The sequence below is a fragment of the Suricata suricatta genome, chromosome 5 (assembly GCF_006229205.1).
Source record: "Suricata suricatta isolate VVHF042 chromosome 5, meerkat_22Aug2017_6uvM2_HiC, whole genome shotgun sequence".
Taxonomy (NCBI): domain Eukaryota; kingdom Metazoa; phylum Chordata; class Mammalia; order Carnivora; family Herpestidae; genus Suricata; species Suricata suricatta.
Window position 1 is genome coordinate 106,979,829 of NC_043704.1, and position 14,138 is coordinate 106,993,966.

Consider the following 14,138-nt stretch of genomic DNA (forward strand, 5'->3'; position numbering starts at 1 on the left):
CTAGGGGTATGGTCTTGCTGTATCCTATTTTTAAACAATTTGCCTTCAAAAACAGCAAATGTTTATTAGTGGTAGAAGTTTTCAGACAATGTCCTTCCACCATCAGAAAATGAAGTCAACATAATATTACTTTTCAGATGTTCGCAAATAACATGCCGTTAAAGTTTTCTCTCCCATCCCATTCATTATAAATGCCTAGACGTTATGCAATCCATCTAGCTCAAATGTTAAAAACTGCCCAATTACGTGTTTTTCCCTTTTCTCATAATTAAAAAAATAGAAAAACTCTTAATGTTCAGGTTCAGATACTTGGTGACCCTATTTGGTGGTTTGTAACTGGCTCCAGTTCCCTAATTCTCAGTGACATGTGTTCCTGCTGGTTCCAGGAGGTAAACTGCAGTTTAGCAGATCATGGGATAATGAGATTGCAAGTGCTTGAGGGAAGGCTGGGGACTGGCATTGGGGAGACAAAGGGAGGGAAGGTTGATGGGCAGAGCCAGGATTTATTGCCGCACCAGATTCTGCACAAAAGCTGTTAAAGTTACTGCTTCTGTTTGATACATTTTCTTACATCATCAATGTCAATTAAACTTATTTTTAGGATCAGTCTTCTAAATAATTATAAGGATAGAATTATAAAAATAAAATATTGGTGCTTTACGTTAAGGTGCCCTAATATAATATACTGGGAAAACTCTTAAATATTTTCTACTTGATTTATTCATTTAGTCAACTGATATTTATTGAACACTATAGATAAGGCATAAAAATCAATCCAGATTCCTGTCTTAAATAAACTCAAGAGTTGAGTTCTGAAATAGTTCCCATGCTGTTTCAGGTTTTCAGTGTAAATACTTATAGTATAGTACTCAGAAAGAACAGTTGATTTAGCGTTGAGCAATCATATGTCTGGATTCAGAAACAAATGCTTAAAGTATATCTTAACGTTGTTTCTGAGTATTTTAGATAAATATATTGTGAGAAGCATTGTGTACATCTGTTGTTTTTTTTTTTTTTTACATTTTTATAGTATAGAGTGGGCCCTAAAACTTACTGTCTTCACAAGCGCAGTGCTGAGTTTGGGAGGAACAGAGAAACCCTGTAATTCTCAGGTTTCTTAGATGAAGATAAGGTGAGTGATTCAGTAGTCCTTTGTTCTGGCTCCATGTTTCATGACATAATAAACCTCCGGCAGCTCCCTTCTAAGAATAGTGTTGGTCTGCATGCTTCAAGGATCATGACTGTTATTTCTCTGGGCCAAAAAAAAAAAAGATGTAAAATTATGATAGAAGGATAAAAGGAATACAGTAGAGCATTTAAACATTTAGACTTTTGAGCTGGAATAATTCTAGTCATTTTTAGTGAGTTAGACTCAAAGTCCATTATAGCTCTGACAGCCCCCTGGCGTAACACTACCTCAGGTTGACAAACCCTTCCTCTTTTGGAGAATGTAGAAGGTTAGGGAGACTGTTGTCTACTTTTTTTTCACCACCTCTGAGTTTAATAACAATAATCAGCTCAGAGAATCTTGCTAAAGAGCATCCCATTTGGTTATTGCTCTTTGTCTATGAAAATCAGACTCTGCTGTGAAGTGTGGACCAAGTGGTGCAGAACTCATTACTTTGAACAATGCCTCCTCAGCCTGGGAAGCATGTTTTCTCTTCTCACTAGTAGGGGCTTATTCCAGTCTGGCTTTGCTCACAAGGAAAATCATTTAGACACAGTTCAGTGGACACTCACTCACATCTCTTTGACACCCATGACCATTTTTGTTTAAGGAGAAATCCAGTACTGCTATGGTAGGGTGTACCGAATTAGAAGTGCATTTTAAAAGCCCATGAAGAGGTTTACACAGCTTTGTGTTATTATCATCAGGGCCTCTGTTTTCTGTGCTTCAAAGTAGAAGAGGACAGGGTGGGTGCAGAGGGGACAACCAGGAGAACTTTTATAGCAAAGTTAAAAACATTCTAACCAAATCTGCATTACGGATGCACTAAGCTAAGCACCTGTGCCTCATTATGGTCATAAAATTACAGAACAGAAAAAGATGAATTTACCATGTTCATTATATTAGTCAGGAAACCAGGGTCCAAGGTTGCTAAATGATTTTCTTAAAGTCAGATGGCTAATAAATGGAAGAATTGGGATGAAAATGCCAAGTTTCTGATTTTAATGACCCTCCTATTTCTGGGAAATCAAGGGCAGGCACATATGAAATCTTCGCTCTAGTCTCGAAGTCACTATAGTTATAGACATAAAATGATCAACAGCAATGTCCTCTGATTTAATCTAATTTCACTGAGTGGAATTGACAGTGAGCACCTTTGGATTATATATTTGGTTATACACATGTGTATATCATAAGAACACATGGTTTGCATACATACAAAAGAGCTTTTCCAATTAGTATCTATTTTGGTCTGAGGAATTCTGGGATCATTATGATTTAATGTAATGGGGAACAGTTTTTCTGGTTATTTAATAAAAATTTTAAGGACTTCTGCAGGAAAAGGAGAAAATGAATACTAATGTGTTCTGACCACATGCCTTGACATTTACTGTGTGTCTCTTTAAAGCCCACAATAATCAAGAGGCAGGAGTTCTCTCATGCCCCTGATGAGGCTCAGAGAGCTTCATTTCTTGCCCAAGATCTCAGGCAGCATGGAACAGACTTGGAATTTGAGACTACGTCTTTCAGCCTACGTGTCCTATCAGATCATGTTGCCACTCCGGAAACAAAGACTAAGTTTATGAAAAATACTGAGTTGGTTTTCTTTTCAAACTCACTATTCTCTCCAAAGTACAGACAGGTAGAGACATTTCTTATCAGCTCTTTGGTGAGTGGAGAAGCTGATTCTTTATGTGGAGTTTAGGAAGTTTAGGAGGTTATAAATTCAGCCCTGGCTCCAAAAAAACAGTCATGACTTTGTTTATAAACTGTGTTGGCTATTTGTTTAGAAGCGAGTGGTGTTTAGCTTCTCTTCTGCAGAGGGTTTTCCACATCAAAGCGACCCACTTATTTATCACTTCTGGGTTGTTGTTAAGTTGCGATGGGTCTAAGAGGACCCCTCGTGATTTTAATGTGTGTTTTCTGGCATCCTAAGACAAATATTAGCTTTATCTTATGTAACCTTTGCCCACTTATTTTCTTTAAATAGTATTGAGAGACTTATTGCTGGAATGAACCAGGTGTCTTTCTGTAATGCTTTTCAAATTGGAGATCAGAGTTATCTTGGATAGTTGCTGAAAATTTCTTTTTTTCTTTTAAAGATTATTTATTTTGAGAGAAAGAGAGGGAGCGCGTATGTGTGCAAGTGGGGGAGGGGCAGAGAGAGAGGGAAAGAGAGAATCCCAAGAAGACTCCAGGCTGTCAGTGCAGAGCCTGCCTGACACAGGGCTCCATCTCACGAACTGTGAGATCATGACCTGAACTGCAATCAAGAGTTGGCTGTTCAACAAACTGAGCCACCCACGTGGTCCAGTTGCTGAAAATGTCTAAAGTGAGGCTGGAGCTTTGGTGCTTCTGAAACAGCTCTGCTCTGTTGCTGAGAAATTGAAACTGGACTGTACTGGGCTGCAGAAACTGAAGCTTGGGAATGTCTGCACTTAACACAGCTGAGCTAGAACTTGAACCTTGACATTGCAGGCAGACGTCTGGCCTAGTGTTCTTAGTAGCAAACTATGCTATAAAAGCACACCTCTCTCCTGGCCCTTCTTTATTCCCTATGTCTGACTCTAGTAGGGAAGGGAAGTTTCAGGGTTTCAGAAAATGGATGCTGGACTCCACTTTGGAAATCAGACCCTGACAGGTTCTCTGGGTTTCCTTCTTGAGTATCTGTGGCTTACCCTACTAGCAGTCTCTTTTCTCTGTGGTTGATTCTTCTGAACTTAACAAGGGACTTATGCACTTGTCCAGCCATTCAAGTGCCCATGAATTATCTATCAGTTATTCCCACTGAAAGGCTGAAGGATCTAGTGCTAGCATATGTGAGTTACTGATTAACTGATCTGAGGCAACCCTGGTTTCTTTTCATCTGCCTTCACTTCCTTGTTGCTAACCCACAAGAACCTAACATTCAAATTTAGATTCCTACTTCCCTCTTCTCTCCCTCTTCAATTTCATTGAAGGGGCCTTTGGACTGCGGAACAGGTTTCCATGGAGTGTTAATGGTACCTCTGCAAAACTACCCTTGGTGGGAACTTTGATGAAGATCTATACAATTTTTTCAGGGATCAGAATCCTGGACCAGAAATTCAGTGAGTTGATTTATCATGTAATTGTATGCAATTTCGTTTTTTAGGTCTCACCCACTTTTTTTTTTTCCTTCCAAATAACTTGTTCTTAACTTTGAGTGATATGGGAGATATTGAAAAGAAATTTGTCTTTTTAAAAGAGATTTCTTTATAGACAAGAGTAATGTGTTCATATAAGGAGTTAAAATTATATAAAGATCCTTGGAGTTTTATTTCAGTTTAAAGACATGGTTTCATATAGCCCTTTGTGTAAAAGAGTAGAAAAGGGAAGGTTGAGGAAGGTAAGATTTCCTTGTATGCATATAGAATGTATTTGAAAGAACATACAAGAAACTAATAATGTTGGTTGCTGGGAGACAGATACAAGGTCAAGTATTCATGTTATACCCTTTTGTGCCTTTTGAATTTTGAAGCTTAAATTTAATAAATAAAATTAAAGTAAAAATAAAAAGAATACTTGGGTTTGAATAATAAAGAAATAAGTAGTCACATCCTGACTCCTAAGTGGTAGAAGTAGGAGACTGGGAAGTAATTTTAAAGGAAACAAAAGCAATTATTTTTCTTTCTTTAAAACAAATTCCAGTATAATTAACATATAGAGTTATATTAGTTTCAGGTGTCTAATGTAGTGATTCAACAAGTCTCTGCACTAGTTGGTGTTCATCGTGGTAAGTGTGCTCTTCATACCCTTCACTTATTTCACCCATCCCCCCCCCTCTGATAATCATCACTCTATGCTTGAGACTATTTTTTAGTTTGTCTTTTTTCTTTGTTCACTTGTTTTGTTTTTTAAATTCTACATATGAGTGAAATCATATGGTGTTTGTGTTTCTTTGACTTTTTTCACGTACCATTTAACCCTTTAGGTCCACCCATGTTGTTGCAAATGACAAGATTTCATTCTTTTTTATGGCTGAATGTTATTTTATTCTCTCTATATAGCACCTCTTCTTTAACCTTTCATCTATTGATGGACACTTGGGCTGCTTCCATATCTTGGCTGTTGTAAATAATGCTGCAATAAACATACGGGTGCATATATCTTTTTGAATTAGTGTTTTCATATTCTTTGAATACCCAGTAGTGAAATTACTGGATCATATGGTATTTCTCTTTGTAATTTTTTGAGGAACCTCCATCTGTTTTCCACAGTGGCTGTGCCAGTTTGCATTCCCACCAACAGTGCACAGGGATTCCCTTTTCTTCACATCCTCACAGGAAATTGTTGTTTCTTATGTTTTTGATTTTAGCCATTCTGACAGGCGTGAGGTGACACCTCACTGTTGTTTTGATTTGTACTCTTTCTTACTAGCTTTTTAACTCTCACCAAAGTTTATATTTAGTAATTGTTTTTTCATATTAGGTGTTTTTTTTTTTAAAAGACATGGGGCCTAAACTCACAACCCTGAGATCAAGACCTGAGCTGAGATCAAGAGTCAGACACTTAACTTACTGAGTCACCTAGCGCCCCTCACATTTAGTAATTTTTAAAAGCAGTTTTCCTTCTTCTGAATGTCAGTAACAAGGCTGGGGAAGTTTTTTGATTTGTTTTCTTTCTTCTCATAAAACAGCACCTGTTGGTTGCCGCCAGCCTCCATGGGCCAGTGGAAATGAGACTTTCCCCCTCCTGAGCACCTAAACCTATGTTCCGCTGGCAGTGTGTTTAGGGAGCAAAGGCTAGAAAGCCTTCCCCTCCCACCCTCTCCCCCATTACTTTTCCCCACAGAGAAATTCCTGTGATGTGATTATTCTTTTATTTTCCTGAGCAGTATCTGAATGTGATTGTCAGAGGAATCTTTTCTTCTCAGATTAAAAAAGAAAAAAAAAACTCGTATACAAACATTTTATTCTGAAGCACAGCATTTTGTTTTGTTTTAAGTGAGTCGTGAATTGGAAGTATTTCTGTTTGCTGGGTAAGCCATTAAAATAGTCTTAGAAGAGAGTGAACACAAGCCGTATACAAACTTTTTTCACTCATCAAAAGAGAGAAATGTGAAATCTATTATTTAGTGTCCAAGTTTCAGTCAAAACCAAAAACTCAAGTCAAGATCCATTCTCAACACATTCTTAAATTTCTCATCTCATATTTGGTGAAGTAAATAAAAAAGTATACATCTGTCTACGAAATTCTTCTTATCGCTGTATTGCTTTTTATTTGTTGGAAAAGAATAGCTGAATAGATCCTACATTCTCATGCGTAACAATTTAAAAAACTTAAAAGGGCATTTAATGAAAATTCTCTCTTACCTCTGTCCCTCAGTCATCTGGTTATGTCTCTAATAGGCCAGCAGTATTATTCATTTCTTGTGTATTTTTTCAGAACCACATATATGTGTAATTATGTATATAATATAGATAGTAGTCCCGCCTTATCTGCGGTCTCACTTTCAGCAGTTTCAGTAACTGGAAGCAAAAGATCCTCCTGATGAATTCTCAGAGGGTCAGTGGCAGCTAATGCTACGTCACACTGCCTGCGTCATTCACCTCGCTTCCTCGTGTGCGCGTCTTGTCACCTCACATCATCACAAGAAGGGTGAGTACAGTACAGGATATTTTGAGAGAGAGACCACCTTATATATACATAATTGTCCTTGCAGTATACTGTCATAATTGGTATACTTTTGTACTTGTTGTTAATTGCTTACTATGCCTAATTTATAAATTGAGCTCTATCATAGGAATGCATAGGGAAAAAAAGTTTGGATAAAGCTTGGTGCTATCCACTATTTTAGGCATCCACTGGGGAAAAAAAAGTTTGGATAAAGCTTGGTGCTATCCACTATTTTAGGCATCCAAGTATGTCTTGGGACATACTTTGTGTGGATAAGGGGGGAAATGTACATGCAAATACAGATGGACACTTTTTTCCTATATCAACATATCGAGCTTTTTAATTCTCTGTTAAAAAACTTTTCTTTCTTTTTCTTTAATGTTTATTTTTGAGAGAGAGAGAGTGTGTGTATGTGCAGGGCAGGGGCAGAGAGCAAGAGAGAGACACAGAATCTGAAATCAGCTCCAGGCTCTGAGTTGTCAACACAGAGATTGAAGCAGGGTTCGAACTGATGAGGCACAAGATCATGACCTGAGCCAAAATCAGATGCTTAACTGACTGAGCCACCCAGGTGTCCCTTAAAAATTGTTTTAAAATAGGGGCGCCTGGGTGGCTCAGTCGGTTAAGCCTCTGGCTTCGGCTCAGGTCAGATCTCACGTTTGTGGGTTCGAGCCCCACGTCAGGCTCTGTGCTGACAGCTAGCTCAGAGCCTGGAGCCTGCTTCCAGTTCTGTGTCTCCTTCTCTCTCTGCCCCTCCCCCTCTCATGCTCTGTCTCTCTCTGTATTAAAAATAAATAAATAAATAAATAAATTGTTTTAAAATATTTATTTATTTTTGAGAGAGAGAGACAGACAGAGACAGAGTGTGAGCAGGGGAGGAACACAGAGAGAGGGAGACACCGAATCTGAAGCAGGCTCTATGCTCTGAGCTGTCAGCACAGAGCCCCACACAGGGCTGGAACTCCTGAACAGTGAAATCATGACCTGAGCCAAAGTCAGACGCTTAACCAACTGAGCCACCCAGTTAGGCTAAACTCTTTATAAAAATGTTTTATTATTGCTATTATCCTTCTAAAGAGAGGTCTTTCTCAAGACTTATATTCTGAATAATTTATGTTCAAAGCATTCTTGGTGAAATGTTATTTTTACCAATTTCTTTATATGTTTGTTGTTATGTCACATTGCATTTAAACAACATACTAATGTATGTTAGTAGTTTTTACCTTGATACCTTGAAAACTGAGAGCGGTATTTTGGGCATCTGCTCTCTTTACTATTATTTTGTAAGTATTTTTTAAAAGTAAGCTCTGTGCCCAGTGTGGGGCTTGAACTCAAGACCCCCAAATCAGGAGTCACATATCCTACCAACTGAGCCAGCCAGACACACACTTCTTGCCTCTTTTAAACCTACTGATCCAGGTACTCTTTTCCTGACTGACTTGGTTTCTTTCTTTGGATACCTGCGGTATGCTTCATTTGTCGTCTTTCATATGTTCTGTTCTTTCCAGTGTAGGTTTTTTTAAGTCAATCTTTCCTCTTTCTAGGTATGCCCTGTTTTCCCATCTGGATTGTTAGTGTCTTTTTTTTTTTTTAATTTAAATTTAATTTAATTTTTAAGTAGTTCTGCTGTCAACATGAGGCTTGAACTCCCGACCCCAAGACCAAGTGTTGCATGCTCTACCGACTGAGCCAGCCAGGCACCCCTGGACTGTTAGTTTCTTAATGACTGGCACTATGTTTAGGCATCACTCCATTCCCTCAGTAACTATAGTGTCTATGGTAGGGCTCAGAACATATTCTTGGATTGGTTCATAAATTGCAGACAGTTACAACGTTTTGCACAGTAAAGCGTCCTGGACTCCTATTTTTGGGCACAAAAAGGGGAGGCCATTCCTTGCTTACCCTGCTGTTTAGTTGGGAAGGAGAGTTGATGTTGACTGGAGCTTTAATTGACCAGTTAAAGGTAGATCTCCTGTTGCAGCTACAATCATTGCTGAGTGGAGGCGGTGTGTGAGAATCCCAGCACATGCCCTGGGATAAGTAAGCTCCACTCTTTCGTCATGGGTGGGGAAGTGGACAGAAGAGGAGGGTGTGATGAACTCAGGAGAACTGGGAGAGCTTCCCTTCTCTGGGAATGCATTTTCCGAAATTAGATATTGGACATCCTTCTATATGAAGGAATTGGGGGCAGAGCTATTCTGAAGTCCATTTTCAGTATTTAAACATTTGGAAATTTCTGGTTTAGAGACTATTAGTATGGATCAAGGGTTTAAAAAAAATTTTTTTTAATATTTTTTATTTACTTTTGAGAGACAGAGACAGTGCAAGCAGGGGAGGGTCAGAGAGAGAGGGAGACACAGAATCTGAAGCAGGCTTCAGGCTCTGAGCTAGCTGCCAGCACAGAGCCTGGCGTAGGGCTCGAACCCATGAACTGTGAGATCACGACCTGAGCCAAAGCCAGATGCTTAACTGACTGAGCCACCCAGGCACCCCTGAATCAAGGTTTTTTGGATGTTAGACCTACACGTAGTAGATAAAAACTAGAATTGTAAAAAAAAAATCTGCTGTTAGAGTTGTCACCAGGAAAAGTCTTCAAATGTAGTCAGAGGTGTTAATATTGGGCTAGATTGCAAGATTAATGGCCACTGAGAGTTGAAATATAATTACCAGTCATTCCTTGGGGTGTTGTTTTATCAGTGCAATCTTCATTTCTAATCAGCACTTTGTGCCCACCTTTTAAAAATGCAGGAATATGTAAAAGCTGATGGAAATATGCCAAACCTGACCTGAGCACAGGGAAGTGGGAAGGATTGTAAATGGCAGAGTCTGGATTTCATTAGTACTCTATCATATCTAGTAGTGCATGCTGTCTCTCTTTGTCTCTCCCTCTTTCCCTCTCTTAGGTTATTTACTGAGAAGCAAATTACATGGATCGTAAGAGTGTAACCTTAAAAAAAAAGTGCATTCTTGAGGCACCTGGGTGGTTCAGTTGGTTAAGCGCCTGACTTCCGGCTTCAGCTCAGGTCATTATCTCACAGTTCGTGGGTTCGAGCCCCGCGTCGGGCTCTGTGCTGACAGCTAGTTCAGAGCCTGGAGCCTGGTTCCAATTCTGTGTCTCCCCCTCTCTCTGACCCTGCCCTGCTCCTGCTGTCTCTCTATGTCTCTCAAAAATAAATAAAAAGCATTTTAAAAAATTAAAAATAAAAAAAGATTCATTTCTCTAAAAAAATGTGCATTCTTTGGAGTTAGATTTTTTGAGTGTAAATTCTGTGCTGTCACTTGCTAGCTGTGGACCTTAGGTAATTACTTAACATCTCCTTGCTTCTGTAAAATGGGGATAATATGAATTCCTAGCCCTTAGGATCATTGTAAGGATTAAATAAAATATTTACAAAATATTTATCACAATTCCTGGCATATAGGAAGTTTGAAAATATCAACAGTTATTACAAAGTGACAGATACTGAACTAATACAGTTTTGGGCTAGATCAGATCCTGATTTGGCTTTCAAACTGTAAGGCTCTGTGGCTTTAAATGTGCATTCCCAAGGTTGAATTCTGTTCCTAGTAATTTGGTTTACCAATACTCTGGCTGAAATACTTTAAAGGTGCTGGATAAAATGGTATTTTAAATACAGTGAACCAATATGAATGTAATGACTACTCAGAGCAAAAGCTAAGTGAAGAGGGGTTGATTGCAGTGAAGCTGGCTTTTTCCTCAAAGACATTTGCTAAGCCAGTTTAACTTGTTAACTTTGTGACTATTTTCGTGGTCCTGAGCGCACAAGGGACAGGAGACATGTAAGTGGGAGCCTTTGGTCTTAAAGCTGGGACTTGAGAAGGCTTCTTCCTCTATAGAAGGGTGAGTTAGAATTTAAAAAAAGGCATCTCTCTTTCAAACTAAGACTGTAAGAAAAAAATCACGCATTGAAAACCATGGTTTTGGACAAATGCTTATATTTGGTGTTAAGAATTTGTGAAACTCAACCAGCTCTAAAACAGATGCCCATCTAGAATCACAATAACTAGGTAGTCAGGAAAACCTCAAGATAGAAATCTGATTTAAAAGATTCCTATAGGGCGTCTGGCTGGCTCAGTTGGTAGAGCATGCAACTCTTCATCTCAGGATTGTGAGTTCAAGCCCCATGTTGGGTGTGGAGCCTTTTAAAAATAAAAAAGAAAAAGTTCCTACATTGGATTTGTCCCTCATACTGCGCAGAAGCCAATTTTCCCCTTTCTTTTAGGGGAATCTATTTTCATCCTAGACTTCAGAGAATCCCCACCAATACAATTAGAAGGAAAATAAGCATTTAATGGTAAAAAGAAAAAAAAGACTAAAATCAAGATGTGAGCTGAGAACAAGAAACTGTAAAGACTAAACCAATCTCCTTTGAAAAAGAACCAGATATAAAACTTGAAAAAATAAAGATAGAATAATTGAAAGCCAGAACTCAGTGAAAGGACTGAATGACGGATGAATCCAAGTTGAATAGGGAAACTGAAGGATCGATTGGAAGAAAAATGTCAATGGAATACAGAGAGGCAAGTGAGGAAAAACCCAAAAGAAGGGTTAGTCAATGTGAAGTTGGAGAATTCAGATCCAACATAAATTTAGTTATAGTTTTATTTAAAAAAAATTTTATGTTTATTTTTGAGAGAGAGAGAGAGAGAGAGAGAGAATGTGAGCAGGGGAGAGACAGAGAGAGAGAGAGAGAGACAAAGAGTCTGAAGCAGGCTCCAGGCTCTGAGCTGTCAGCTCAGAGCTCGACACAGGGAGCCCGATGCAGGGCTCAAACCCAGGAATTGGGAGCTCAAGACCTGAGCCATTGTCATATGCTCAACTTACTGAGCCACTCAGGTGCCCCTAAGGGTTATAGTTTCAGAAAGAGAGAAGAAAAATGAGGGGAGACATCATTTAAAGAGATAACGCCTGAGAATTTTCCAGGACCAAGAAGAAACATCACTGCCCATGTTTCATGAAGTCATATGAAATTATATAAAACTAAATTGTAGAAAATAAATGAGAAGATCCTAAGCAAGGCTAGAAAGAAGAGGCAGTTTATCTTTAAAGATAAGATAGATTATCCTGATAGTGCAACAATAGAAGCTGGAAGACAATAAAATATTGTCTTTCTTGCACTGACAGAAATTAACTGTTTGTAGGTTTATTTCCATTATCAACATTTAAAAAAAATGAAAGCAGAGACTTTGCAGGCTTCACAGAAACCTAGAGTTTGTTCTAGAAGATCATTCCTCAAAGGGTACACTTCAGACAGGGGAAAACTATTCCCAGATGGAAGATCTTAGAAACAAGAAGTGAGGAAGAGCAAAGAAAGGGAAAAAATTGTAAGTTAAGGCACATACTGACTATATAAAATAATAGTGTCTTCAGTGGGAACTAGATAAAGTAAATGGCATAAGTTGGAGAAGTAAAAGGAGTTAATTTCTTATAAAGTGCCTGCATAGTTTGGGAGGCAGTTAAAGATACTGGTTAAATTTAGATTTCAGTTAGTGAAATGTGCATGTTAAAATATCTACGGCAAACAACTAAAGATTAGTAAAAGACTGAACAACCTTCTAGCTAATGGGGAAAATTGAAATGAGAAAAATAATCAATTTTGAAGTTAAAACAGTGGAGAAAAGAAATATAGAATGAGTAAGACACATAACAAGTACAAAATAAGATACAGAAATAAATACAAATGTATCAGTAAGTATAATCTGAAGGAACCAAAGATTGTTACACTGGATGAAAAATGAATTCAGCTATTTGCTATTTATGAAAGACATGTCTGAAACATAAGGATACAGAGAGGTTAAAAGTAAAAGAATAGGGAAAGATGAATGGGGCGCCGGGGCTGGCTCAATTGGTTAAACATCCAACCTCGGCTCAGGTCATGATCTCATGGTCTGTGAGTTCGAGCCCCTCATGGAGCTCTTTGCTCTCAGCATGGAACCCACTTCAGATCTTCTGTCTCCCTCTGTCTCTGCTCCTCCCCAGCTCTTACCCCCCACACCCGGCCCTGTGTCAAAAATAAATAAACATTAAAAAAAAAAGCCAAAAAACAAAAGAAAGCTTGCAGTATTGACATCAATCAAAATAGAATTTAAATGCCGAAAAAGGATTTTTAGACACAAAAATGGTCATATTAATTAAGTTTCAACTCATCAGAATGATAAACCTTTAAAAATTTTATTTTAATTGCAGTATAGTTAACATACAGCATTAAAGTAGGTTCAGGTGTACGACATAGTGATTCCACAATTTTTACGTGACTCAGTGCTCATCACAATAAGTGTATTCTAAATCCCTTTCACCTATTTCACTCATCCAGCCCCCACCCTCCCCGCGGTAACCATGTGTTTGTTCTCTATAGTTATGGGTCTGTTTTTTTGTTGGTCTCTTTTGTTTTTCTTTGTTCATTTGTTTTGTTTCTTAAAGTCAACATATGAGTGAAATCACATGATATTTGTCTTTCTCTGACTTAGTCTGTTGAGCACAGAGTAATAAACGTGTACGCTAAATATAAAGAAAAATTGAGAGGACTATAATGAGAAACATACAGTTGACCCTTGAACAACAAAGGTTTCAACTCCATGGGTCCCTTCCACATAGATTTTTTCAATAAGTGCAGTATTGTAAATGTAGTTTCTTTTATGATTTTGCTAACATTTTCTTTTCTTTAGCTTATGTGATTGTAAGAATACACTATGTAATACATATAACATACGAAGTATGTGTTAATCGACTATGTTATCTGTAAGGCTATTGGTCAGCAGCAGGCTGTTAGTTTTGGGGGGAGTCAAAATTATATGTGGATCTTCAACGGTGTGGGGTGTTGACACCCTTAACCCCTACATTGTTCAAAGGTCAACTGTATTCCTAGTGATTTTAATATATTTCTTTAGTACTTGATAAAGTGGGAAAAAGATAAGTGACCATATGCAAGATTTGAGCAGTGTAGTTTGAATAAGTTTGAGCTGTAGATGTGAATTTTGTATTTTGTATTTTGAATATAAAATCACTGTATATTGATTTGTATTTTCAATTTCAAGTTACTAGACAAATATAACTTACCAAAACTAAACTCAAAAAAATAGGCTAAAAATACAAATCACTGTATTTTGAAACTGCAGAATACACATTTTTGTAAAACATGCATAGAACCTTTATAAAAAGTGACTTCAAACTTTGACACCAGGCAAGTCTTAGTAATTATTAAATAATTGGCATCATGCAGACCAGATCTGTGACCACAATGCAATTAAACTAGAAGCTGATATAAATGTAATTATGAATAAGTATAGACATATTTCAAAATGAACTTTGGAT

General features: G+C 37.9%; 1 protein-coding gene across 1 annotated transcript in view; it reads left to right on the forward strand.

Annotated features, from left to right (window-relative positions):
- The first annotated feature begins 4,213 nt into the window (after window positions 1-4,213).
- PLCH1 (phospholipase C eta 1) overlaps window positions 4,214-14,138 on the forward strand; it is a 207,928-nt gene continuing 198,003 nt past the window's right edge. The window contains exons 1-2 of the mRNA XM_029940011.1: window positions 4,214-4,257; window positions 6,646-6,787. The gene's annotated coding sequence lies outside the window, so the exon portion shown is untranslated. The remainder of the gene's footprint in view (window positions 4,258-6,645; window positions 6,788-14,138) is intronic.